This window comes from Eubalaena glacialis, chromosome 5 (genome assembly GCF_028564815.1).
Source record: "Eubalaena glacialis isolate mEubGla1 chromosome 5, mEubGla1.1.hap2.+ XY, whole genome shotgun sequence".
Lineage (NCBI taxonomy): Eukaryota > Metazoa > Chordata > Mammalia > Artiodactyla > Balaenidae > Eubalaena > Eubalaena glacialis.
Window position 1 is genome coordinate 8,357,640 of NC_083720.1, and position 26,515 is coordinate 8,384,154.

At 33.9% G+C, this 26,515-nt stretch overlaps 1 long non-coding RNA gene and 1 other non-coding gene across 2 annotated transcripts in view; one reads left to right on the forward strand and one right to left on the reverse strand.

Moving 5' to 3' along the window:
- The window catches only part of LOC133091904 (uncharacterized), a 112,807-nt gene that overhangs the window by 13,066 nt on the left and 73,226 nt on the right, over positions 1 to 26,515 (forward strand). The gene's annotated exons all lie outside the window — the stretch shown is intronic.
- LOC133092858 (U6 spliceosomal RNA) lies at positions 13,583 to 13,688 on the reverse strand. Its single transcript, XR_009701209.1, has one exon. It is a non-coding gene; the product is annotated as a U6 spliceosomal RNA (small nuclear RNA).

Genomic DNA, 26,515 nt, shown 5'->3' on the forward strand with positions numbered 1-26,515 from the left:
TACTTCTATTTCTTGTATGATTGCAGTGGCTAAGACTTTCAATACTGTGTTGAATAAAAGTGGCATGAGTGGGCATTCTTGTCTTATTCCTAATTTTAGAGAAAAATGCTTTCAGCTTTTCACCTTTGAGTATGATGTTAGCTGTGGACTTGTCATATATGACCTTTATTACGGTGAGCTATGTTCCTTCTGTACCCGCTTTATTGAGAATTTTTATCATAAATGAATGTTGAATTTTGTCAAAAGGCTGTAGAATTACTTTGATAAAGGGTTTGAAATTTGTGAAATCTTTAATTCATATTGATTTCCCATCAGGAAATATAAATTCAAGTCCCACCAAAAGTTTATAAAATGTATATTTCCTTGAATCTTTGCCAAAATAGCTATTATATATAAAGTCTCAATTTGTTGGAAAAATATCAATTTCAATTAATGTCTACTACGGTTTAAAATTTCTTTTGTATTTTATCAGATGAGTTTATTTTGATTTTGTTTCTTTTTCTCCCTGTGCTGTTTCATATTTAAACACTTTTAAAAGTTGAAGGCCTACAAAATGCTTTAGCTCAACAAGATAATATTTATTAAGTGCAAAAGCAACACTCTAATAACAAAAATCTTTTGAAGCCCCTAGGAATACCTATGTATACCCAAATCCGAAATCAAGGGACTCATCCTAGACTTTGTGAGTCAAACATCTACAAGTACAGCACACATACATTTTCATTTTATAAAATCTCTCAGAGAATCGGATGCATGCTTTCAAAAACCATTTTAATTTTGGATACATTTATGGGCTGTCTGACATGCGTCAGTAAGTAAATAACTAATGGTAATAGATAAGTAGGACTCTTGTAGTAATTGAAATAGATTCAATATATTAAACCACAAGCAAATATATGATATGGTTTCCATTTGAATGCATTTGTTAAAAGAGGCTTTTGATGGAAATGCAACTAAGAAAATTACACAATGGGAAATTATGTGATTAAAGGAATATTAATTATGCAATCAAATAAGCACACATAAGATGTATCCATATTAAAATGCATAAGGAGATTATTTAGAATGATCTTGGTACAATTATACTATTTTTCTAGGCAAAATTATGTGCTACGGTTGAGAGTCACAGATTTCTTTTGATATCAAAGAGAAAATATTAGAAAATTAAAAGCAGAAGCATTTAGGAAAAGACATAGAAAAGTACAAAAAGACATACTAAGAATTTTTTTAAACATGAGCAATATCAACATTTCCCTCTATATTTTTAGAGCCCCTTAGAGAATTACTATGGACAGTTTGTAGTAACCATGGTTATGTGCCCTAGCTAATTCCCATAATAACCAGTAAAATCAAGCAAAGTGTTTATGATCAGGTTAGCTTTTTATTATAGAGCCAGTTACTACACAAAACTATTAGAAAATCTTGCTGATCATTTTGTATAGAGGTTTTCATAAGACTGTATTTTGACCCTTTGTTTTATGAAAGCAGTTTATTGGTTTTGCTATATTTATACTATAATAATAGTTCAAATGGAATTCAAATGGAATATTGAAATCATCTAAGACCATTTTTATGGTAACAGAGTGCATAAAAGAGATCAAGAATTAATTAAAATGCTTAAATGATCATTTTAAATCTAATAAACATTTTTACTGAAGTATTAGATTATATTTTGAGTCTATTTTATCTTCATTGCTTTAAAAGATAATCTGCTACTTTAAGAAGGTTCTGATGCCTTTTAGTCTTATTCAGCATTTTGGCATCATATTCAAGATCAAAATTTTTAAAATTATTATTGGTTTACCCTACTATCCCCAAGTTACAAAGTCTCCAATGATTACCTCATATGAATGATTTTTATTTGAAGTATAAAAAATACAGTTGTTTTTGCAATTCTCATACTTGTTAGTCAATCACTTTGTGTAGAAAAAAGAAAAATAATGACATACATATTATTTACTTTGTGCCCTGTGAGTAGAAATCAGGAAAATCAATAGAAAGTTGCATTATTATTTAAACATTAAAATATCCATGGCAAACAATTTCATCTAAAATCATTTTTTATCAGTGAAATAAAAATTTTAATGATTTTTTAAACTTGTTCTTATCCAATGATCCATCATATACTAGCATGACTGCAGTATCCACTATGATAAACATACTTATGCTTGGATGGATTTTAAGCACATGCTTGAGTTGACCAAGGAAGGAACTTGCCACTCATGTCCAACTACAAACCTCCTCTTTTACCGTAATTTTAACAAAATCTTTTTGCAATGACTCTTAAGAAGGATGGGAATGTCCTAAATTATTATACTCATTTTTTTTTCTGCACCGTATCTCTATTTGTGACCTCTGAATTAGCCCATATATGGCTGTTATTTTGTTCTACGTCAATAGTAGTTTCTACACTTGTCCCATGTATCTCTTTCCACTGTTGTCTTTGTCCTCCTAATTTGAAGGGTTTTCTTAAATCTGTTTTCCGTCTGCACCATAAGATCTTTTAAGTTAAATTTCTCTTACTCTCTGAACTCTCTTGCTCTCTCTTTCTGTCCAACTTCTGTCTCTGTCTCTCTCCCTGCTCCCTCTCTCTCAAACAATCAGTACAAGATATGACACAGATTGTTTGCTTGCCCAACAGAAATTTATTGATTGCTTACCACTGTTCTAGATGCTAGAAATACATCTGTAGAAAAACAGACAGTAACCCATATCTCCATGGAGTTCATATTCTAAAAGGGAAATAAGCAAAAGCATTAAGGAAACTATGTTGCATGGTCTACAAAGATAAATTCTAAGAAGGGAAGGGGGAAGGGAATATTGGAGAGGGGAATTTTGGTTTAAACAGTGCTTAGGGAAGGCCTCTTTCACAGGGTGCAACGTATAACATAAACACAAGGGTTGCAGCATCACACAACTCCAGAGTGTCATTCACACTGTAATCTATGTGAATGATGCCTCTTGAGTTGAGCTGGCCACAGACTATGCAGCCATCATCAGTAGTGCTCTGGTAAAGACCTGAAAGAGTTAGGGGAGAAAGGCATGCAAATACCTAGAGAAGAGACGTCTAGGCAGAGGACACAAATGTCTTATTTAAGATAGAAGCGTGCATAGATGTTTGTGTATCATCAAAGAACTCAGTGTGTCTGAAAGGTGCTCAGTGAGTATCTGAATACGATTTAAATATCATCCACAATCAACTGTGTGGATTATGTACTGATCCAGACTGATATTTCTAACGTCCTAAAACACTAAAAAGGAAATTATTTTCAGTTTATTTTTCTAGTATTGTATAACTCAAACTTTGTCACAGTTGAACACTTACCATCATGAAGACTTTCATTTTTGTAACAAAATATAGCCAGATAAAATAAATACTGATGATGAATAAATATCATGTATTGACTGGCATATATATTATTATTCCTTTTCGTGTTTGAGAACAAATTTCTGCAGATTAATAATATTCATCTTGTGTTCTGTGCAAGGAAGTTGCGTAACGGTGAATTAGTTTAGGCATGCTGAAATAAGTAAGAACACACCATTTGCAAATATTAGTGGCTTTGGATTTCTTTCTAGATACTTACATTGTGAAGAATCTTATTAAAAATATTTCTACATTCTGTGCAAGGATGCCCATACTTAGAAGACATCCAAAAGCATCTGCATAGTGATTGAAAAATAAATAGAGCAGTGTTTCTTTTGAATTGACGCCATGCTTCTTCCCATCTGGGACTCTTAGCTCAATCAGAACAAAAGGGTTGTTTTGGAGAGAGAATAAAAGAAGTCATTTGAGCTTTTTCAGATACACTGTCTGCTTTAACCCTTTTCAAGGTGCAAGTTTTAGATCCCTCCTCCCCCCACCCAAAAATGTTCTAGGGAAATTGTAATTCTTTGTTCCGGTCCCAGAATTTTCTGTTTTTCCAAAAGAGTGCTTTAAATGTTAACAACACAAACTAAGCCACCAGTTGTTAAAGCAAAAATAACAGCCAGCCCTCTCTAGCCTACACTTTGGGATATTAAATTCTAAGTGTATTGTGAGCAACTCATTTCAACAACCAATTACTGCTTCAGAGACCAAATGAAGACTAAGTAAGAAAGTATCATCCACCTCACATTTCTGAAGTGTATGTGCTCTGTGTGAGCCAAGCCCCATAAAGCATTGAACCAAACAACCACACCAGGTTCCTATCCTCTTGGTTATTCAGCATTAATTTCTTAATGCCTGGTTGGGCCTGCTGATGAGTGGCCTCTATCTCTCAGGTATTCTGCAACATTGATTTCCAGCCTTGGAGTGAATTATTTGTTCGTTTTCTCTTTGCATGATTTAACACAGTTGGACTGCTGTGAAGAGAGGGGGAAGGAAAGGAACATTCTGAATAGATGTGCCCTACTTGAGGCTTCTGTTTAGTAATACTGATGTGAATGTACATGTTTTTTAAAAGACTGCTAAGATTTCTTCTGGCTACAAAGTTGTAATATTTTGCATTTAGCTACCAAATGCTTATTATTCAACATTTTTGTACCCAACATATGCAGTTGACAATTAAGATCACTGTAATAAAATATTTTCAATGCACATGTGTCCCTCCAACCAAATACCGTTTTTTTAATTTACTTGCAGAAATGTTTTATTAATGTATTTTTCCAAAATGTTTCTGAAGCCAGTTCAAAGGCTCTTTTGCATGCTTGCTATTTTATAATTTAGTACAATTGCTTTGAGCAAAATTGTCATCTTTTCAATTTCTTTTGTATTTTTCTTACTAATATAACATTGAATGAATGCTCTAAATTTTTGGTTACTAAATCTGGACAGCATTTAGCATCAGTAAGTGTTTTAATATCTGAAAAATTGTTGTCCAATATAAAATTATTTAGAAATGAGAACAGTACACACAAAACACAGTGTCTAGTTCTGAGTCGTAACCCCTTGTATTATGAATGTTCATGTTTTCATCATTGTCATCTTTATCAACATTACAAAATTTTTCCATTAAAAATAAAAAATTATTCATTATACATTTTAAAAATGATCACCTGTGATCAATATTGCATTTAATTAGAAATGACTTTCTATACTAACATATACAAACATATGAAATTATCAAAAAAAATCTTCTTAGAGATTTATAAAAAAATTTACTTGTGAAAGAGACTCTTTACTGAAAGATATAATGAATTTTTATATCAAAACTCAATTAGTAATTTTCCCACTGTCTCTCCAAATATAATTCTACTTTCAATATGTCAAATAAGTCCTTAAACGGACATATATACTTCTGAGCACCAGAAATATGAATAGTATAATAAGAATTAGCCTATATTTTATATTCAGAGAATACAGAGTCCACAGATTCATATAAAATAATTAGAACTTCTGGTTAAACAGAAATGATAAGTTATCCTAATGGTTTCAGATGTGTGTCCCCATATCTGAATATTCCTCAAAAAATGTACTAATATTGCTTTCTAAAGTCAGTGTCAAAACATTTTTAAAGAGTGAAGTTTCAAAATGTTCCTGATATACCAATTCTACAAATTCACATGTTGTCATGAAGAGATAGAAATTGAGTATAATTGGATATTATGCTGAGCATATTAGATGCATCACATAGTCAACTGACCAACTAATTCTTTTGAATTTCATAAAGTACAGTAGTAACCAAAAGATGGAAGAAAGACTTTGTCTTCTGGTGAAGATTTTAAACTTAATTCTATATCTTAAAGCAAAAATATTATTGTGAACTATCAAAAAGACCAACAAATAGATTATGAGGTTAAGATGTCAAAAACCTCTGCATATTTTACTATTTTGACTAATTTTCCATATTTTTGTATCATTTAAACACATGTTATACAAAAATGTTTGCATAGATATGAATTTTAAATGGCCTATTGACATATTTAGGCAGTTTTACTTGTTCCCCCCCCAAATATTGGTCAATATGCTTGTAAATTCATATCATGACCCAATTTTTTCTCATAATGATTAGAACATTGACAATAACAAGCAACAGCATCATCAACAAGAAGCCACTAAAATTAGAAGCACCTTTGTGCCTTTCTCTCTGTGAAGGACATATGTGCATGGGTGTGGAGATGAAAGAGAGAGAGCCTCATAAATCCATCATAGCACAGTATCATAATTATAGATTTATTAAAATGAATTTAGTCTTTAATGGTCAGTCAATATGCCAAAGAGTAATTCTAATTATCTTGTAAATTGTTTGCATCTATGACTAATTCTACTGTAATACATCTTTGTCGATCAACTTACACCATTTCTGAATACCGCTTATTTACATCTTTGTCACTCTTCAATGTAATTTTACACTATACATGTGCATTTTTCTTCTTTGTAATTATTTTTCACCTACCCTATATATGTAGCTATTGTTTTTCTACTGAAAAATAATACAGGATTTGAATCAGATTTTTATAACCTCTGAAATAAAGTTGTGTTGTGCATAATTTACTCTTGTTTCTAGCTTTGGAAGCATAAGTAGAAACCACTTATGCATGTAACTAAAAACCAAAAATATAATTAAAACCTCTATTAAATTGGGAAATACTTGAACATTATTAAGTCAGCATGGAAGGCAACTGAACAACTCAAAGCTCTGAAATTTATCATCCTCTACTAGACTTGGCAACGCTTTTTTGTAAGAGAGAGAAAGGCATTATTTTAGATTAGATCTCTAAGGTCAATTGCAAACCTGAAATTCAAGAAAAAGAAAAGCAAATTTCAGTATTAATAAATAAACAAAATCTTCCTGTGGGTACTTCTGCTTTCAAAAAAGGAATAAGAGGATAGCTTTGTACCAGGCAAAAAAAATCTATAAAGTGTTCTCTTATGGTTATATAGAATGATGGGGAAAGAAGCCACTCTTCACACTTGCTATTTGCCAAGAGAAAGACATTTATTTCAAAGTTTCTGCCTTTTTTTTTTTTGGCTGTACCGCGTGGCATGAGGGATCTTAGTTCCCAGACCAGGGATTGAACCTGTGACCCCTGCAGTGGAAGCGCAGAGTCTTAACCACTGGACCACCAGGGAAGTCCCTCTGCCATTTTTTTTGTATTACTAATAGATAAACTCCTATGATCATGAGTAGAGAAATAAACTACAGTTAAGCTTCTTAATAGTGTATGGGATATATAAAGGAAGGTCCAGAACTATTTGAGACCAAGGGGAAAGAGAGACCAGAATAAACTAGTAAAGCTGGGAGGAACTTTCAACTTCTGGAAACAACCAAAGTGAAACAGGTTGAAAGAACAACAAAAAGAAATTCCAAGTCAGACATACCCTGTAGTTGTCTACCTAGAGGGCCACGAGACTTTTAAGAACAAAGATATATATTACTCAATTTTACACTTTTAAAATCAGCTATTTATGATAATATAACCCCTGCATTCAGCCCTGGATCTTTAGCAAAGCTTTCTACAGAGAATAAGCCTTAGAAGTTATTTTGGAAGGACTGATTTCCATGGGCACAAAGAAGTGACAGAAGAGTTAGCACGTCTGGAAGTAAGCTACAATAAGTATGGAATATAATTAAAGTAGAAGTTACTCTGAGAAAAAGAAGTACTCTGAATATCCTTTAAAATATTGAAAGAAATATGGGCTTTTATTTAAAAAAATAATGCAAGCTGAGACTTCCCTGGTTGCGCAGTGGTTAAGAATCCTCCTGCCAGTGCAGGGACACAGGTTCGATCCCTGGTCCAGGAAGACCCCACATGCCGCGGAGCAACTAAGCCCGTGCAGCACAACTACTGAGCCTGCGCTCTAGAGCCCGCAAGCCTAGAGCCTGTGCTCAGCAACAAGAGAAGCCACTGCAGTGAGAAGCCTGTGCACTGCAACAAAGAGTAGCCCCCGCTCGACACAACTAGAGAAAGCCCAAGCGCAGCAACGAAGACCAACGCAAACAAAAATAAATAAATAAATAAATAAATAAATAAATAAAGCATGCAGTCTCATGACAATGGAGACAACCAACGAGAGAGGTGATACTGTCTTATAATTTTAAATCTGCCCTGAGCACAAATAAACATTTTTGGTTTCTATCCTGAATAATTTGGGTAGAGATTCACCAAGAAGCTACTCAGAAACTTTCAAACTTGGGAGTATTGGTGTTTCCCAATTATATATTCTTTCAGTTACGACATTCTGGAATAAGGTTGTAGAATGGGTACAAAAGAAATTTCAATCCTAGAGAATATTTACAGTTAAGACAATTGTAACTAGTAGTGATTTCAAATATAAAGAGTTGTCTGTGAGATCTAATTCTATGACCTCTTCTCTGGCCACTGTCTCCATCACTATCCTGCTTTTGCCAAACTGACTCGTTTCTTTTCTTAAATCACAAGAATATGCACACTGCCATGTCATTGATCAAAGCAAATCACAAGGTCAAGCCAGATAACAATGTTGTGGGAAAGAATACTTCTATGGTGGTGCAAAGGCGTCCTTGGTAAACAACTATTTAGTCTACCTTCCAATACAATATAGATTTGGGGATTTCCTTTTAGCAATGTATAGCTTATACATTTTATTGGTATATTTGATTTTGTGTCTCCCTGAAGGTTGAAATTTCAGGAGGAGCTCTCATATCATTAACTTATTTACTCCCAAGATCCATCCAGGAAGATGAGAGATATTTATTTATCTACTTTTAGGGAGAAAAATTTTTACTTACTTGTTGTATCATAATTTGTATTGTTGCCTATGATGATAATACAAAATATTTCTGACTAATTACCCATTTTAATGTGAGCATACTTAATATCTATCTCTCTAAATGGTTAATATGACTTTGTTTCCCTTTTTCCTAAAAGAAATATCCTGTAAATTTTTTTCTAAGAAAATTTCCACTCATAGGCTAATACCTATATTCATTTTACTCATAAGTTCAGATGATAACAGAGCTTTCAGAAATATCCTATTCAAACAAAATATATCAATTTTATTTATACTACTAATATAAGTTATTATTACGAGAATAACTATAATAGAGGTTGCCACAGTCAGTAAATCACAGACCTGGTTTTACTTCTATTCCCCAAACTAAATTTTGACCTTATGTAAGGCAACATAAAATTCTCAGTAGTTGGTTGTCTTTGTTTATCTAATGGTAGTAAAAATATCTGTTTTATATTTTTGTTGTGAGGAAAGAAAAGGATATAAAGCTCTTAGCACAGTGCCTGACACAGGTGAATGATACTGATGGCTTACATGGTCACGGTTATTATAATTACCAAAATTAGCATTTATTGATTCCTTAATTTTTGTCAGGTATAATGCTAAGCAGCTTATTAAGTTAGTTTCATTTATGTACCACCCCTCCCCTCAGTAAAACGAACACAAATCCTTAGGCAGGTACTAATATTAGTCCCATGTTATACATAAAGAAACAGGTACAACAGAGTTAATTGGCCAAGTTTACAGCTAGTAAATGGTATAAGTGGGTTCCCTGATAGCCCTCATTAAAATTTCTCCAGGGCACGGTATGTGAATATTTAGCTAAGGAACAGCCACTACTCTACTTTGTGTCCCTGCGTATATCAATAATTAGCCAAGGAGTGCTTATTCATTCAGCCTACAAGTGCAAGTGTTCTCAACCCAGACCTCTAGGCAGCCACTACCAATTAATCAGAGTTTGTATTTAAATTGAAATATGTTTATCATCTGGCTGTAAAAGCATATAATTCTGTTAATTAACATTTTTATATAACTAGTAACTAGCCCACTAGCTTCAGTCAATCCCAATTGTACTCTGCATTTGGACTAGTTCCAGGTGGGATTTTATAATCAAACTGGGTGTGGAGTAGTAAAAGAAAGAGTCAATTTGGACATGCATAAAGGCAGTAGGATCAGTGCTCTCATATTTTAAAACAATGCTCTCTAGTCTTTGATTTTAGATGGTGCTGATGTACCCCGATTACTTTTGAATTAGGAAGGTTTCGGTGGGAAAAAAAAAGTTGAAATAGTTTTTAAAAAACAAGTGGATTGTTTATGGAATTATTCTGTGCTAGTTAAAAGGACTAGATGAAATAAAATAAGTCAATAATGTCTATCCCCAGGAAAAAAAAAAAAAAATTCAGACAATCAGACAACTCTGGGTGGCAAGCATGACCTGCCAAAGGTCGCAGAGGAAATGAATCTGTGTTATCTACCAAGGCAACTGTGACAACTGCAACCTTGTATGTAGTTATTCCCTTTTTTGTCCCACTTTATTCCGACTTCTTGGGATCATTTACCATGTAAGCCACCTACATCTGAATTAGGTGATGTTTTAGGAGAACACAAACTAAATCGAAGGATTGTATATTTACTTGGGTAACCAGTGACTCTTTTTTTTAAATTTATTTTTTGCTTAAGAACAAAATGAAAACTTTAATACCTTATTATCACTGACATTGTTTTCTAGGTTCTGTCTCAAATTTGTATACCAATAAGTACATGTAAATTGCTTTTTCCTATTAAATATCTTCATTTCAATACAGGACATGCTAAAAATAGAAAATATTGGGCTACATTTATATATAACCTCTTCATTTCTCCAGCCCTTTGCCAACCCTCCATATGCTTACTTGTTCTATTGAAGTATAAATGACTACATGACCTTTACCTGAATCTTCTTCTGTGCCCCTAAAGCACAGAAGAATTTCATACAACAGTGGACGTTTGTGTGTTCTAAAGATGCTTTCTTTAATAGCCAATATTATAACTTTTCAAAGAGAATGTATATCTCCAGTGTTTGGCTTCCATACTTTTTAGATGGGAATTGTCATCTGTTGGTCCATTTCTATGTGCAGAACAGATAGTACATTATTCTACATCAGTAGTTGGCAAATGATGGTCTATGGACCAAATCTGGCCCACCAATGTTTTTGGAAAAAATTTCATTAGTACACAGTCAGTCCCATTTGATTATATGTCTATGGCTGCTTTCATACTGCAAAGGCAGAGTGGGGTAGTTGTGACAGAGAGAGTGTGATATGAAAGCTAAACATATTTATTATCAAGTTTGTTAAAGAAAATGTTTGCTCTGTTCTACACTATAACTCTGAAATCTCTTTTGTTCATTTTGCTTCTACCTGTCAATTTTTATGTTATATCACAGGGAGCCGTGGATTTATATCTTATTCTCCAATTGCAAAACATACGATTACTTATCTTTAATAATAACTTCCAGGATGGAAACCTTTGAAACGTGTATGAAACAGAGGACATTCCAGACAGGAATAAACTGTGGCTTTTAACTACCCTTGCAAGTTTTACTATCCTTGTTACAGCAGTTCTGTGAATGCTCTGATGAGATCTCTCAAGAGAGAACTTGTTTCTAGGAGTATATTTAGCTGACGCACTATACCTACTAGATATTCGGGATCTGACAGCATATAAACGAAGCCCATGCTCTCTTCAGTCAATGACTGAAATCACATGGGTAGTCTGAGACTCCTCTTGGGATTGGAAGTTTCCCAGAATTTCACTGCAGTCCTGTCCAGCCCTCTTTACCTGCCTCTTCCCTTTTACAAGAGCCAGACGTGTATAGTTTTCTGAAAGTTCTCTCTGCCCAAAACTGCTTCCTTTCCCCTTTATCTATAAATCCTTTACTCCTAACAAATATCTTGCATGTGTAATTCTGTCAGCATCTATTTTTGGAGAACCCAGTCTTACATACCTGCTCTGTTCTTATTTCCTTTTGTTCTATGTTAGCATTCCACTCAAAACAAACAAAGGAAAACAAAAGGAAAGTTATAAATAATAACAAAATAAAGCGTATCTGGAGAGTGACAGTTTTTGAAAATTATTTATCAGATTATAAACTTGGAAAATCTGTTGGGAGATCATTTCCATTCATCTCCTGCGTTTCTACACATCTTACAAGCAGAGACTTTACTCTGCTATATTTTTCTGAACTACATTTTCAAGGCTGAAAATAGGGATAGTTTCTTCCTGTGGGGCAGATAGCAGGTTTGATTGCTGTCCAGGATAATAAAGATAATCCGCCCCTTCAGGGTAAACATTAGGCAGGTTTCTAGTAGATTCTTTAAAAGATTGGGGTTTCCTAACCTTATATTTCTCAGTTGTGATACAAACCACCTGTGTGGGCAGCATGCACACACATCGCTCCACATTGCCAGATAAGACACACTGGACAAAGGGAACTGATGCAAACATGCAGCTTATGCTATATGCAGTGCCATGAACAACAAAATCTTTTGTCCTTAACCTGGAACCTCTTTTTCTGCATCTGTGAAACTGTGACAGACTAACTTGTTAGCACACAGGTGGCAAAATCTCAAACGCTTCCCAGTTCTTGAAAAAGTCTAATCAAGAAATTTAAAGTATAAAAAAAATCTTTGCAAAATGATTGAATGTGGAATAAATAACCATTAAGTCTCCTTTCCCCAAATACAAGTGTTGCTCTCTGAACTCTGTGATAAGGTAAATACTCTTTTATTGCAAATTAGACTTTAAAATTCGATAGACTTGTGAAAGCCATTTTGGGTCACGACTTGAGAATTCAGGAAGGAAAGAAAACAAAATTTGCCAGCAAACCTATAAAGACATCACTTAGGATTTCAAAATATTTTTATCAAGCAGTGTGCCCATTGATTTAGGAAAATAGATCACTTAAGTATTTTTATCCCTTCAAAATCCACACCATTACTTTAGATGGAAGCAGATTTCTGGTCTAAATTATGGCTCTATCAGGCGTTGGAGTAATGAATGACAGGACTAAGCACCTCATGTAGGAGTCTCCTCGATTACCCTTCAGCAGTCTAGCTCTCTGTCTGTGCAGCTCATGTTCAGCTATGATGATTATTTTATGCTAATAAAGTAATATTATGTAGTTTTTACTGAGACAGGAATAAGCAAAATGAGCCTGGAGAGGACTCTGCAGCTGTGTGGATTGACTGTATATGATCCTTGGGGGATGTGATTATCAGGCGACTGAACCATCATTAGGATAATTAGTGTACTTGGCAACTGCATTAGTGAAATTATTGTCATTGCTCACAGCTTGTCAGTGCAGTGTTTTTTGATTTGGTAAGATTCATTTTTACAAAGGCGGCTGACCATGTGAATGAAATCAAGAGATGTAAATACTTCCATTATTTCTATTCAGTCAGTTACAGAACTAATAAATGAAAAGGGAATATATTTAAGCCTAAAGGGGGTATTTTCTAAAATTAAATGGTTAACTTGCAACTGTCCTGGATGTAAACTTAAATAATCAAAACAAAACCTCTTATTGTTTATGAACAGATAATCTGTTTGTCAGCGCTCATTGTGAGTCCATTCTTAAAAGATAAGTGCTAAGGCCATTGAGGCTATTCTTTTTTATTTTTAATTGACGTATGGTTGATTTACAATGTTGTGTTAGTTTCAGTTGTACAGCAAAGTGATTCAGTTATATATGTGTGTGTGTATATTTATAAATATTTTTTGTTTTTCAGATCCTTTTCCATATAGGTTATTACAAAATATTGAGTATAGTTCCCTGTGCTCCACAGTAGGTCCTTGTTGGTTATCTGTTTTATGTATAGCAGTGTGTATATGTTAATCCCAAACTCCAAAAATATGGACTGCTTCATGAATTTGCATATCATCCTTGCACAAGTGCCATGCTGATCTTCTCTGTATCGTTCCAATTTTTAGTATATGTTCTGTTGAAGCAAGCATGAAGCCATTCTTATACAACTGTCTTAGTAATTACTTTGTCTGTTACTCTTTGGGCCTGCCATGACTATTCACAAGTGGCTTCCATTTCTATTTTGGAAGAAATCATACCTTGAAAAAGTACAAAAGAACTACTCACATATAGTTAGTGATCAGTGATGCTGTTTCTCTTTGTTTATTAAATATGCTGAATTTCTGATTAAGGATGACTGATCTCTAATAATTCTGATGACCCAACCACAACGGAGCACTGACTGTTAGGGTTTGGCAAAGTCATCTATTCTACCCTAGAGAATGACATTTTTGTTCCACATGATGTTTATGATTGTTTTCATTAGACCGAACCTTTAAGCACAAAGCTGCTTGACGTTTTGCTTCTTTCATGGGATTGATAGGGTGAGTACACACTATGTGGAAACTCAGTCTTTTCAACTTCTCTTTTCACCAAGTTTATCTAGCTTTTCTCAGTAAGAAAGTGAAGGTCCACATGTCTGTCCTTACTGAAAGACTATGAAATATTGCTGGAAGTCATCTTATTTTTTGTCATGTACATTTGGGCCTTACATTGTTTTCTGGACCCTCTTTCCTCCGTTTTTTTTTTTTTTTTCATTTCTCCTGTCCCCATAAGAGCAGTCAGTCTTGGCAAAAGTCATAGAGCTGACTTGTGTTCAAGAATACAGGGAATAGGAGGAAGCTCCTTGACATTGATCTTGGCAGTGATTTTTTGGATATGACACCAAAAGCAAAAACAACAAAAGCAAACATCAACAAATGGGACTACACCAAACTTAGAAGCTTCTATACAGCAAAAGAAACAACAAAATTAAAAAAAAAACCAACATGCAGAATGAGAGAAAGCTTTTGCAAATCAGATTTCAGCTAAGGGGTTAATAACCAAAATATGTAAAGCACTTATACAACTCAATAACAACAAAAAATCCAATTAAAAAATGAGTAGAGGAACTAAATAGACATATGTCCAAAGAAGATATCCAAATGGCCAATGGGTATGTGAAAAGATGAAAATATCACTAATCATCAGGGAAATACACATCAAAACAACAATGAGATATAACCTCATACCTGTTAGAATAGCTATCATTAAGAAGACAAGAGATAACAAGTCTTGGTGAGGATGTGAATAAAAGGGAACCCTTGTACACTGTCGGTGGGAATGTGAATTGGTGCAGCCACTGTGGAAAATGACATGAAGGTTCCTCAAGAATTAAAAATAGAACTTCCATATGGTCCAGCAGTTTTACTTCTGGGTATATACTCAAAGAAAATGAAAACAGGACATCTAAGAGATATATTCATTCCCATGTTTATTGCAGCAATTTTTACAATATCCAAGATATGGAAACAACCTAAATGCCCATCAACAGATGAACGGATAAAAGATGTGGTGTATATGCCACCCCTCCCCACAATGGAAAAATGGAGTATAACTTTATAGATAGCCCTCCATTTCCATGGTTCCATATCCTGGGGTTCAACCAAACTTGGATCATGTAGTGTGAATGTATTTAGTGGAAAAAGAATCCTCTTATAAGTGGACCCAGGGAGTTCAAACCCATGTTGTTCAAGTGTCCACTCTAGATACATTGGAATATTATTTAGCCATGAGAAAGAAAGACATCCTGCCTTTCCCAATAACATGGATGGACCTTGAGCACATTATGCTAAGTGAGAGAAGTCAGACAGAGAAACAAATACTGTACAATATCATTTATATGTGGAATCTAAAAATGCCAAACTCATAAAAACAGAGAGCAAAATGGTGGTTACAGGGGACGGTGGTGGGTGCATAGAACATTTGCTGTTTAAGTGTACAAACTTGGCATTGAGTGGTAAATAAGTCCTAGCGATCTAATGAACAGTATCATAAATATAGAGAACAATATTGTATTATAATCACTAAATGTGCTACGACACTAGAACTTAATGTTTTCAACCACTAAAAAGAAATGATAATTATGTAATTCAGTAAAGGTTCTAATTATCACTACAGTGGTAATCACATTACAATGTATTAATGTATCAATTTAACATGTTATACACCTTATATTGGCACAATGTTATATGTCAAATATATTTTAAAAAAATGAATTAGGGGAATCTGATAACGGGACACAGGAATATCAGAACCCATTCCTCAAACTTACTGTCTTTTTTTATGGAAGATAAAAAATCATTTATTGGATTTTCTCCTTTAAAAGAGGACCCAGTATATGTACTTTGAAAAATATTTAAAAATTTTTACCCAACAAATAAAGATCACAACCAGCCAATGTATAAAAAATTAAGTATTTAGAGAACAAAATTCAGACATATATAAAAGCTCGTAATGAGAAATAATATTTTTCAGTTATGAGGAAAAATAAAAACAGAACTAGAACACTGAAAAACTATGGGTTGGCCAAAAATTTCCTTCGGTTTTTAAAGTAAAAATAAAAGACACATTTTTCATTTTCACCAAGAATTTTATTGAACAATGCATTCACTGTTTTGTTCCACTACCTTCTGCCATTTTTCAGGCAACTTCATAATTCCATCTTCCCAAAACTTTTAATCTTTTTGAGCAGAGAACTGTTCCAGGTGCCTTTTACAGTCTTCCAGGGAATTGAAATTTTTTCCATTATGAGAATTTCGTAAAGACCGAAATAAATGGAGATCCGAAGGTGCAACGTCTGGTGAATACAGCAGATGAATCAGAATTTCCCAGCCAAGCTGTAACAGTTTTTGCCTGGTCATCAAAGAAACATGTGGTCTTGCATTATCCTGATGGAAGATTATGTGCTTTCTGTTGACTAATTCCGGGAGCTTTTCATCAAATGCTGCTTTCAGTTGGTCTAATTGGGAACAGTAGTCGTTGGAATTAATTGTTTGGTTTTCTGGAAGGAGCTCATAATAGAGGACTCCCTTCCAGTCCCACCATATACACAACATCACCTTCTTTGGATGCAGACCGGCCTTTGGTGTGGTTGGTGGTGGTTCATTTCTCTTGCCCCACGATCTCTTCCGTTCCACATTACTGTACGGTGTCCACTTTTGATGGCCCATCACAATTTGTTTTAAAAACGAATGTTTTCGTTATGTTTCAGTAGAGAATCATATGTGGAAATACGATCAAGAAGGTTTTTTTCACTTAACTAATGTGGAACCCAAACATCAAAGTGATTCACGTAACCAAGCTGGTTCAAATGATGTTCAATGCTTGATTTGGATATTTTGAGTATGTCTGCAGTCTCCCGCATGGTATAATGTTGATTGTTCTCAATTAATGTCTCCATTTGATTACTATCAACTGGTCTACCCGACTGTGGAGCATCGTCCAGTGAAAAATCTCCAGCACGAAACTTCTCAAACCACTTTTGAAACATTTGATCAGTCACAGCACCTTCTCCATGCACTACACAATCTTTTTTTTGCGTTTCAGTTGCTTTTTTTTACCTTTCTTGAAATAATAAAGCATAATTTGCTGAAAATGTTGCTATTTTCTTCCATCTTCAATATTAAAATGATTACACAAAAATTCACCAATTTTGATAAGCTTTTTTTTAATGCACACTGATATGACAGCTGTCACAATGCAATCTAACAAAATTGTTTTGAATGAAGTTAAAGACAACTAAGCACTACTAGAGCCATCTTATGGAAGAAAACCAAACGAACTTTTTTGGCCAACCCAATATTTACAATATAACCAACATATAACCAACAGATGATAAACATTACAACTCATAATAGGAATGGATTTGAAAGTGAGCATATAACATAATTCTGTGTCCACAAACAGGGAAAGAGATACATGCCTTTTTTTTTTTTTCCTTTAATCAACCTTGTCTCTTTTTTAACCTTTTGAAAATTTTTATTTAAAAAGGAAAACACAAAAACACAGACTTCTTTCACTTCAGTATGTGGTATGATGCATTTCCCAGTTTGTTCAATGCTTTAAAGCTCAAGGATGCCTCTGCTTTCAATTGTACATGGGCCTAAAGCGTTCTAGCTTTTAGCAGGCAGGCAGGAGACTCAACAAAAATCAAAATAGAACAAGGCAGACTAAATGCAGGGCACATCTGTAAACATATTATACATTTGAAAATTACAATATCTGTGAAAGTTTCTTCAGGCATTATTGAAATGTAGCACATTTTTACCTTCTCTTTTTAACTTCATCTCCTCAATTCTATCAATTCTTTATAAAATCTCTATGCCAACAGATTTCATAATACTCAATTTATTGAATACAATAAGAGCTTACTAGAATCAAGAGACATTAAAGAACATTTAGTAAACAACTAGATGAATATAATTAGCTCTGATTTCGTTTTATATAAATTAGTTGATGTTAGCTTTGAAAATCCAACTGTAGCTAAGGCACAGGCATTTTCCCTGCATGAATCATTTTAGTAGGAGTATCAATATTAAATGGTAAATGATTTGAAAATTATACTGACCAAGTCACTGCAGGCTACTAAATATTCTACTCAGAATATCTACGTTTCATTCTAAACCATTTATACTTGTTACCATTAAAAGTCTGCTATTCAAGAAAAATGTTTTTTCATTAGAGGGAATTAATCCTCTTGATAAATTCCTCCTACGCTTCAGGTACTTGGGCACTGTAATTCTTATTTTATGTAATCTTTTGTTTATTGTAACTGTTATGTGTAATGGATGAGGTTAGTCTTTTTTCTTTGCCTTTACTTTAAGTCCAAGTGGATCTAGACACAAGTACCACAAGTGAATGTGCAACATATATTTCCCTATGTTACTTTATATACTGAATTAGAATGTAGGTACAAGAAATTTCACAAATTCATAGTTAACTGTAAAATAAAATTTAGAGAGAGTTAAAATCACAAGTATCTATATAATCTATGTGCTTATCTTTTTTTTTTTTGGCCACGCTGCGCACAGCCTATGGGATCTTAGTTCCCTGATCATGGATTGAACCCATGGCCCCTGCAGTAGAAGCGCTGAGTCCTAACCACTGGACTGCCAGGAAATTCCCTCTGTGAGCTTATCTTAATTCAGATATCATTGATAATTATGCTGGTATTTCTGGCATGTAGAAATGCTTTTTTTTTTTTTCATTTTGTTCTTCTAAGAATGCTTTAATATCTGAATAGGTTCAAAATGCCTTGACACTTCTGTTAATTCCCTGAGTGATTTAGCTCTTCATTCTGTAGCTTTCCCTATAGCCAAAACTCTTTGTCATCAGTGAATTATTCACATCCACAGACAAAGACGATAGTATGCATCTGTGTCTGAGACCTGGACTCCTAATTACAGAAACCAAAGCCCTTATTTCTTTAAATTTATGCATGTGGTTTCTAAGGTGCCATTTTCTTAACTATTTGAGCCACATTCAGATTCACGATTGATCATAATCTTAGCCTTACTCTACAGATAGAGAACATCTTAGAGCTAATATTGCATAACACTTATCTTGCTTATCTACTCAGAGCCAGCTATTTTACATATTATTTATTTATTCCTCATGTAGTACAGTGTTATTATATCCACTTATTCAGCTGAGGAAACAGTCTCAGAGATGTAACTTATCTCATTTATGGTCCTGCTACTAAAGTTGGTAGAAATAGGATTTAATCTTATTTCTGTCCGACATCATAGTCCATTTTAGATATATTTTGCTATTAAACACATGCATGCTAATACTGTAAAATAGATTATGGTGTCCGTGAGTATGTGCTTGTCAGACTGCAATTACAGGGAGTGTCACTGATCAAGGGCCCCAGTCACTGGACTCTGAAACCCACTGAGACATCTGCACCAAAGCCAGGCTTTCCAGTCTAAGAATGAGCATGCCAGAGATACCAAGACGAATCCATTTCTAGGATTCACAGGTCTTTTCTGAAGGCTCATCTTGGCTTGAACACTCCCCAGTGCTTTGTTAGACCTTTCTTAGACTGCACAGTAGCCTAGGACTCATTCACCTCATCTTTTCTTCCTCTCCTTTCCTCAGGGTGTGACTTGCTTTGCAGTCTTACTGGTGGCTCTCAACAAGACATTTTCCCTAGTAAAATCCTTGCACACTAAAAAAAAAAAAAAAAAAAAAAAAAAAGTAGCAAACCATTTCCATGAAATTTTTAAGGTTCCAGTGATCTGGAGTGTGCTAAGACATTCCCTCCCAAATAAAAGACAAGGGCTAAATCTTGCATCATCCCCTATCACAGAGAAAGATGCACAGTGCCTGGTAGGTCTTTTTTGGATTCTAGAACACCACAAGTGCTTTGCCAAAACTTCTTAAAACTGTGTGACAGTCTAGGAAGTTTCTTCCCAACCGTCTGTCCTTCTCTCCTTCACCTGGAATCATGCTTATGTCACTGTCTGAGGCTCTCCCAGTCTTACCTGGCTTCTTCCCTAGTTTGTCTCACATGGACATTTTTCCTAATATAAAACCTGTGCATTTTAATCCTGTCTTGCCATCTGCTTCTTAGAAGACCCTGACTTACATATATTCAATATGTTAATTAAAAACTATGTTAGAGGGCTTCCCTGGTGGGGCAGTGGTTAAGAATCCTCCTGACAATGCAGGGGACACAGGTTCGAGACCTGGTCCGGGAAAATCCCACATGCCGCGGAGCAACTAGGCCTGTGCGCCACAACTACTGAGCCTGCGCTCTAGAGCTCGTGCTCTGCAACAAGAGAAGCCACCGCAATGAGAAGCCCGCGCACTGCAATGAGGAGTAGCTCACGCCCGCGTGAAGCAACGAAGACCCAATGCAGCCAAAAATAAGTTAAAAAAAAAAAAAAAAGTATTAGTACATTAAAAAAAAAAACTATGTTAAATTGTATGACTTACTGATGAAATGATTAGACTAGGCAATATAGGATTAATTATACTAATAAAAGCTATTTCATATGTTGATTAAAATTTGTTATAAATGAGTTAAGCAAGGTTCGTTATAAATGAGTTAAGCAAGGTCACTAAAATCGTGAAAATGACAGATTAATGGGAACTGTGTTTGTCACAAATGTAACAACCAACTAAAAACATTGTTATTCAATAATCTACATAAAAATTATGAGAACTACAATTAAAGTGTGTAAAATTTCTAAGCAGACAATTAAAGGAAATAATATTTTCTTTTTATGGGGGACCAATTCAACTCACTAGAAATAATTAGAGAAATAATGAAAAGGTCAAGAGACAATTTGCTGGCAAACAATTCATTTATTAACTTTCATTCCTGGCTAGCATGCAGTGAGAGGGACATTCTCATAATATTTATCAGATGGTACTTTCTCATTAATAATTTTCAAGCATTTATCAAGAACTGTAAAAGATTCATACCCTTTATACCAACTATTTTTTCCTTGAAAATCCTTAGAAAATAATTAAAAAGGTTTATCTGAGTTTATAGATGTAGGTATGTAATAATATAATATAATAATAATGTGTAATTAAAACATTAAAAGCAAAATAGATGCCTCGGGAAAAATGTATTTGTATTGTTTACAACAAATTGTCAAGTGTAAATTTCATACTGGGCTGCAGGGTACATGAAGGTCTTACCTATGCTTATTCACAACAGAACCACAGAATCTGAATTTTTATAAGCAATTAATAAATAATTATGGAATAAATTTACAAATTGTTAATGACCAGTTAATGCACATGAGATGATATAAATGGAAATCAATAATAAGAAATAGTATAAACTATGACTACTCTATGTTTAAACGTATAAATTAAAATGTGACATGCAGTAACCAAAAGTCATTATTCCAAAGTTAACAGCCTTTAGTTTCTAATATACAGATTATTTGTGATAACTTCCTTTGCACTAGTCAGAATTTCTTTTTTTTTTCAGCAAAATTGTGTTATCTTAAGTTGGAAAATAAAGTATTGGAAAGGAATAAATTAAAGAGAAGTCTTGAGAAACAGATTTTGGCAGAAAATCAGGAACAAAGAAACAGTCTGCTTAGAACACCAACATTGGTTCCTTTGTCAATGACAGAAACCCCTGTACCAAAGCCCCTACAAAAAACTTTGATCCTGCCAGAGCCCCAAACATAAATGTCCTAACACTGAGGCCTGTTCATGATATGATTTAAAATCCACTGTACTGATATTCCTTCTGTATTAGTCTTCTAGGGTTGCCATAATAAAATACCAGAAGATTGGGTGGCTTTAACAACAGAAATTTATTTTTTCACTGTTCTGGAGGCTGGAAGTCTAAGATTAAGGTGACAGAAGATTTGGTTTCTCCTGAGGCCTCTTCCTTGGCTTGTAAGTGGTCATCTTCTCACTGTGTCCTCATGTGGCCTTTTTTCTCTGCATGCACACCACTGGTATATCTCCCTCTTATAAGGATATCAGTTCTGTTAAAATTACAGTTCTACTCCTATGACCTCATTTAACCTAAGTTATTTTCTTAAAATTCATATCTCCAAATACAGCCCCATTGGGAGTTAGGAGTTCAACATACGAATTTTGGGAGAACACAGTCCACTCCATAATACCTTCCAACTTCTATTTTGTGTGAGTCTATATATAATCAAAGGTATTAATTCTTTCATGTGGAGCATCAATTCTATGTGAAAGTGGACCTCTTAAAAGTTTTAATCCAAGTTTCCTTTCATAACTACAATTTAAACATTATATAAAGGTTTTAATCTGTTATCCACAGTTCCAAACTTGAACTTTAAATTTTTGCATATATGACTCATTTGCTTTCTCAGCAATGATTTAATTTGATATATAAATTTTAGAGACCCTGAAGGTTTACTTGACCCTAATATGGTATTTTAGGCCACTATATCATTTGATATTTTAAAAATTTGAGTAGACAGTAGGGAAAATAAGCATTGTTCCAGTTCCAAGACATCGTTGCCCTTGAGGATGAGAGACTTGAATGAGGGAGAAGCTAAGGAGCTGATCATAGTCTAATAGTGTCCAAAAGTTCATGTTGGTTTGTGTAGGCTATTACAATTCAGAACTATAGGCTGTGACTTACCACATTATAGGGGCAAAACAACTTTCTCAGGGTAATTTAATATTCTGAATTCTAGCATAATGAGCTCAGATAACTATGCTACTATGCTATGGATTTCTTTGTCTCTTCATGTCATCTAACAGGATCCATGATAAACAATAGTCTTATTATAATTATTACGCACATATCTACATATATATAAAGATAGATAAACAGAGAGATAGATAAATGATACAGAGATGGGGGAGAATTTTTTAGCAGGATTTTCTTTTATTGGAGTATAGCCGCTTTACAATGTTGTGTTAGCTTCTGCTGTACAACAAAGTGAATCAGCTATATGTATACAAATATACCCTCCCTCGGGGACCTCCCTCCCATGCCCCCCATCCCACCCATCTAGGTCACCACAGAGCACCAAGCTGAGCTCCCTGCGCTATACAGCAGGTTCCCACTAGCTATCTGTTTTGCACATGGTAGTGTATATATGTCAATCCCAATCTCCCAGTTCATCCCACCCTTCCCTCTCCCACACCGTGTCCACACGTTTTAGCAGGATTTTTGAAAAGTAAGAACGCCTGTAAAAATCACAGGTTACCACTAAACAGCAGAAAACTGTTGAGGAACTGCATATTTCCTGAGTATATCTGCAAGGTAAGTGGATAGTACAGTAATTTTAATGTGTGATGCTGCATTTTAATAGCCAATGAGATGGTTATGAGGACATCATGTTGTTCATTGTCATCACTGCAATACTGAAGGCTGTTTACGACAGCTTCTCCAATGAAAGCTGTCATTCAGTCTAGCAGCACATGTTCTCCCCCTTCCCCCCACAGTGGCCCCTTTTATAACCTGTGAGAATGATCAAAAAAACCATTGAATAAATATTTCAAAATAATGTATATGTCCCTCCTCTGCATTATCCCATGTCTGTTCCTACCCAATAAAATAATGAAAACCAAATCCAAGTTCGAAAGCAGCCCAACTATATGTATCAAAAGCAAGCACCTATATATTCAAAATATTTCTTTATTTTATGTATATGTGAAAAGATATTTATTACATGGCTCTTCAAAATAAGTTAAAATATTAAGAATAGAAGTTACAGACTAGCCAGTCCAGCAGTGTTATTTCATCTTTACATAAGAGAAAACTAACAACATAGAGACTGTCTCAAAGCTGTGATGAAAACAAGATGGAGGTTTAGAAATTTCATTAAAGTAAGCAATCTCCTAAATACAGGCTAGAAGTTTGGGTAGAGATGCTCAGGGAAAATGAACTAAAAATGAAAAATAATATAGATTGGAGAAGAATTTTTTTCAAAGGAGAATCTGGAAGTTAAAAACAGATCAGTTGGACACATCAAGTGAAACACAGTTACTGTATAACCAGCTAGCTATTTACCTTAGAGAAATAAAAACTTATGTTCATTAAAACTGGGCATGAATATATCTTAAAATCACTGTAAACTACTCACAAAACAAAAATCCATTAACAGGTGAATGGATAAACAAACTGTCATACATCTATACAATGGAATAATACCCAGCAAGAAGAAGGAACAAACTACTGATAAACCCAGTATCAGAGGTGACTCTCAAAGGCATTTTGCTGAGTGAAAGAAGCTATTCCCAAAATGTTACATACTATATGATGCCATTTTATATATTTTAGAGAAGGAAACACTGTAGGAACAGAGATCAGTGGATGTTAGAGGTTAGGTTTGGAGGGAGTGTTCACGACAGATGCAACACAAACGAGTTTTTGGGGAGATGGATCTCTCCTGTATCCTGATCATAGTGGTCATTAGACAAACCTATACATGAACTAAAACTCATAGACTTCTACACCAAAATCAGTAAATTTTAATGCATGTATATTTAAAAAATAATAAAAATATTAGACATAACACAAAAGGAAGGAATGAATGGAGGTAAAGAGAGGAGAGAAGGAAAGAGAGGAAGAGGGGAGGGGAAGTTGGAACGAATATTGTTTCATGCTAACTTGACAAAACTGGAAATCCTTCTTTAGTTATTCCTAAGGAAACTTCTGAGAAAATGGGCACCAGTTTGCTTCATTTACAATATCCAATGATTAAAATAATTCAGTCTCCTAAATAAGATAGCAACGAAATCTCTGTTTTTACTTTATGTATTTGATGAGACCTAAAGAATGTTAGCAATTAAGTCCAATATAAAAATTACCAAATAAGTCTTGCATTTTATAAAAATTGTTTGAAATTAAGACTGATGTACATTATAAACACAATAACAAATTTTTTAAATTATAACCTTTTAAAAAATTGCATGTGCTTTTATATTAAAAATCCATGCCAGTATAATACTTGACATTCTTTTATTAATTCTCATAAAATATCATTACAATTTTTATTGATGAGCTAATTCTTTAAATTCCATATTTAAATGTCCTACCATTACATTGAGTGCTGGTATAAAATTGGTATTGAGATTTTATGCTCAGGAGACAGAAAACTTGGTGTGAAAATTGCATTTGCCCTTACAGTATAGTACATTGTCCTAAAATACAAATTCTTACGGCTGAGTTTCCTTTGTTATAGAATATGAGTTACATATTTTAGGAAAGGAAGAACTATAGGAACAGAGATCAGTATGAGTTACAATAATGTGAATTGATCTGGTTGTTGTAAAGTTAAAAATGCTGCTATAAATAAAACAGCACAGTTCTTGTCACAATAAATTCTCAGTTATTATTATTATGATTGTTCACAAATACAGCTGTAGTCAATACATACTTTAAAATGTGAATAAATTCCCTAAAATTACTAAATTCTCATTATTTCATCAATAATTCATAGCCCCTACAATGAAACATGCTCAATAACCTTATAACCTATACTTAAGTAGGCGCTTTATGTATGTAACAATTGAGTGTATCTTACTGTTTATTTGCATAAATGAATTGAGGGTAATTATTTCAAAAATTACAGTGCAACATGAACAACTTGTGCATGAGCTTCATAAATTTTATTTTAATTAAAAAATATTTTTATTGTCATTGCTTTGAAGATGTAAGCATTGGTGTTTTTTTCTGTACCACTAGAGGCCATTATACCCTTTCTTAAACAAATAAGTACATACACAAATCAAAAGCTTAATTTGAGAGGCATTTATAAATAGTCTAGAAGATTTCATATGTTGTATAATAGGATGGATATCATGCAGATTCAGGGTGGATCGTTCTCCTCTACTCTACTGCTCTGCATACTTGATTTGATCGGTAGCTATAACTGAAGGCAACTTGATTTTCTAGTAGAAAGACTGACTCTTGTTACAGAAAATTCGAAGAAATAAAAAAAAAAAAAAGTAAAAATAGCATGAGAGTATTTCAGAATTAACCAAAGATTTTGTCATATGAATTATTTTTGGTTGCATTCTTTGTAATGTAACTTTGTGATGTAACTTTGAAGGATAAGATTCCAATTGAGTGAATGAAAAACATTAGAATTCTTGAAGTATAGTACCTTGTAATGTGAAGTGATGATAACCAACAATGTTATGGCATTTATTTCTCTTAGGAAAAACTGTGTGAGACATTTTTAAATAAATACATAATAATATCATACATATGTGAAGGAAAAAAGTATGAAGATACTGAAATAATTCCAAAAGTTAGCATGTGGCTTTATCATAAAATTTCCATCTTATTTTTAATTTTAGTGAACTTAGATTGTATTGTTTGCATAATAGCCTCTCAAGCTGTTTTTCTGAGGTTAGAACACAAAATCAAAAAGTTTATTGCTATTGTGCCTTTATCATTAGGTGATCTTAAGAGTTAATCTAAGAGAAATTTTTATAAATTATTGTCATGACACATTATTTAT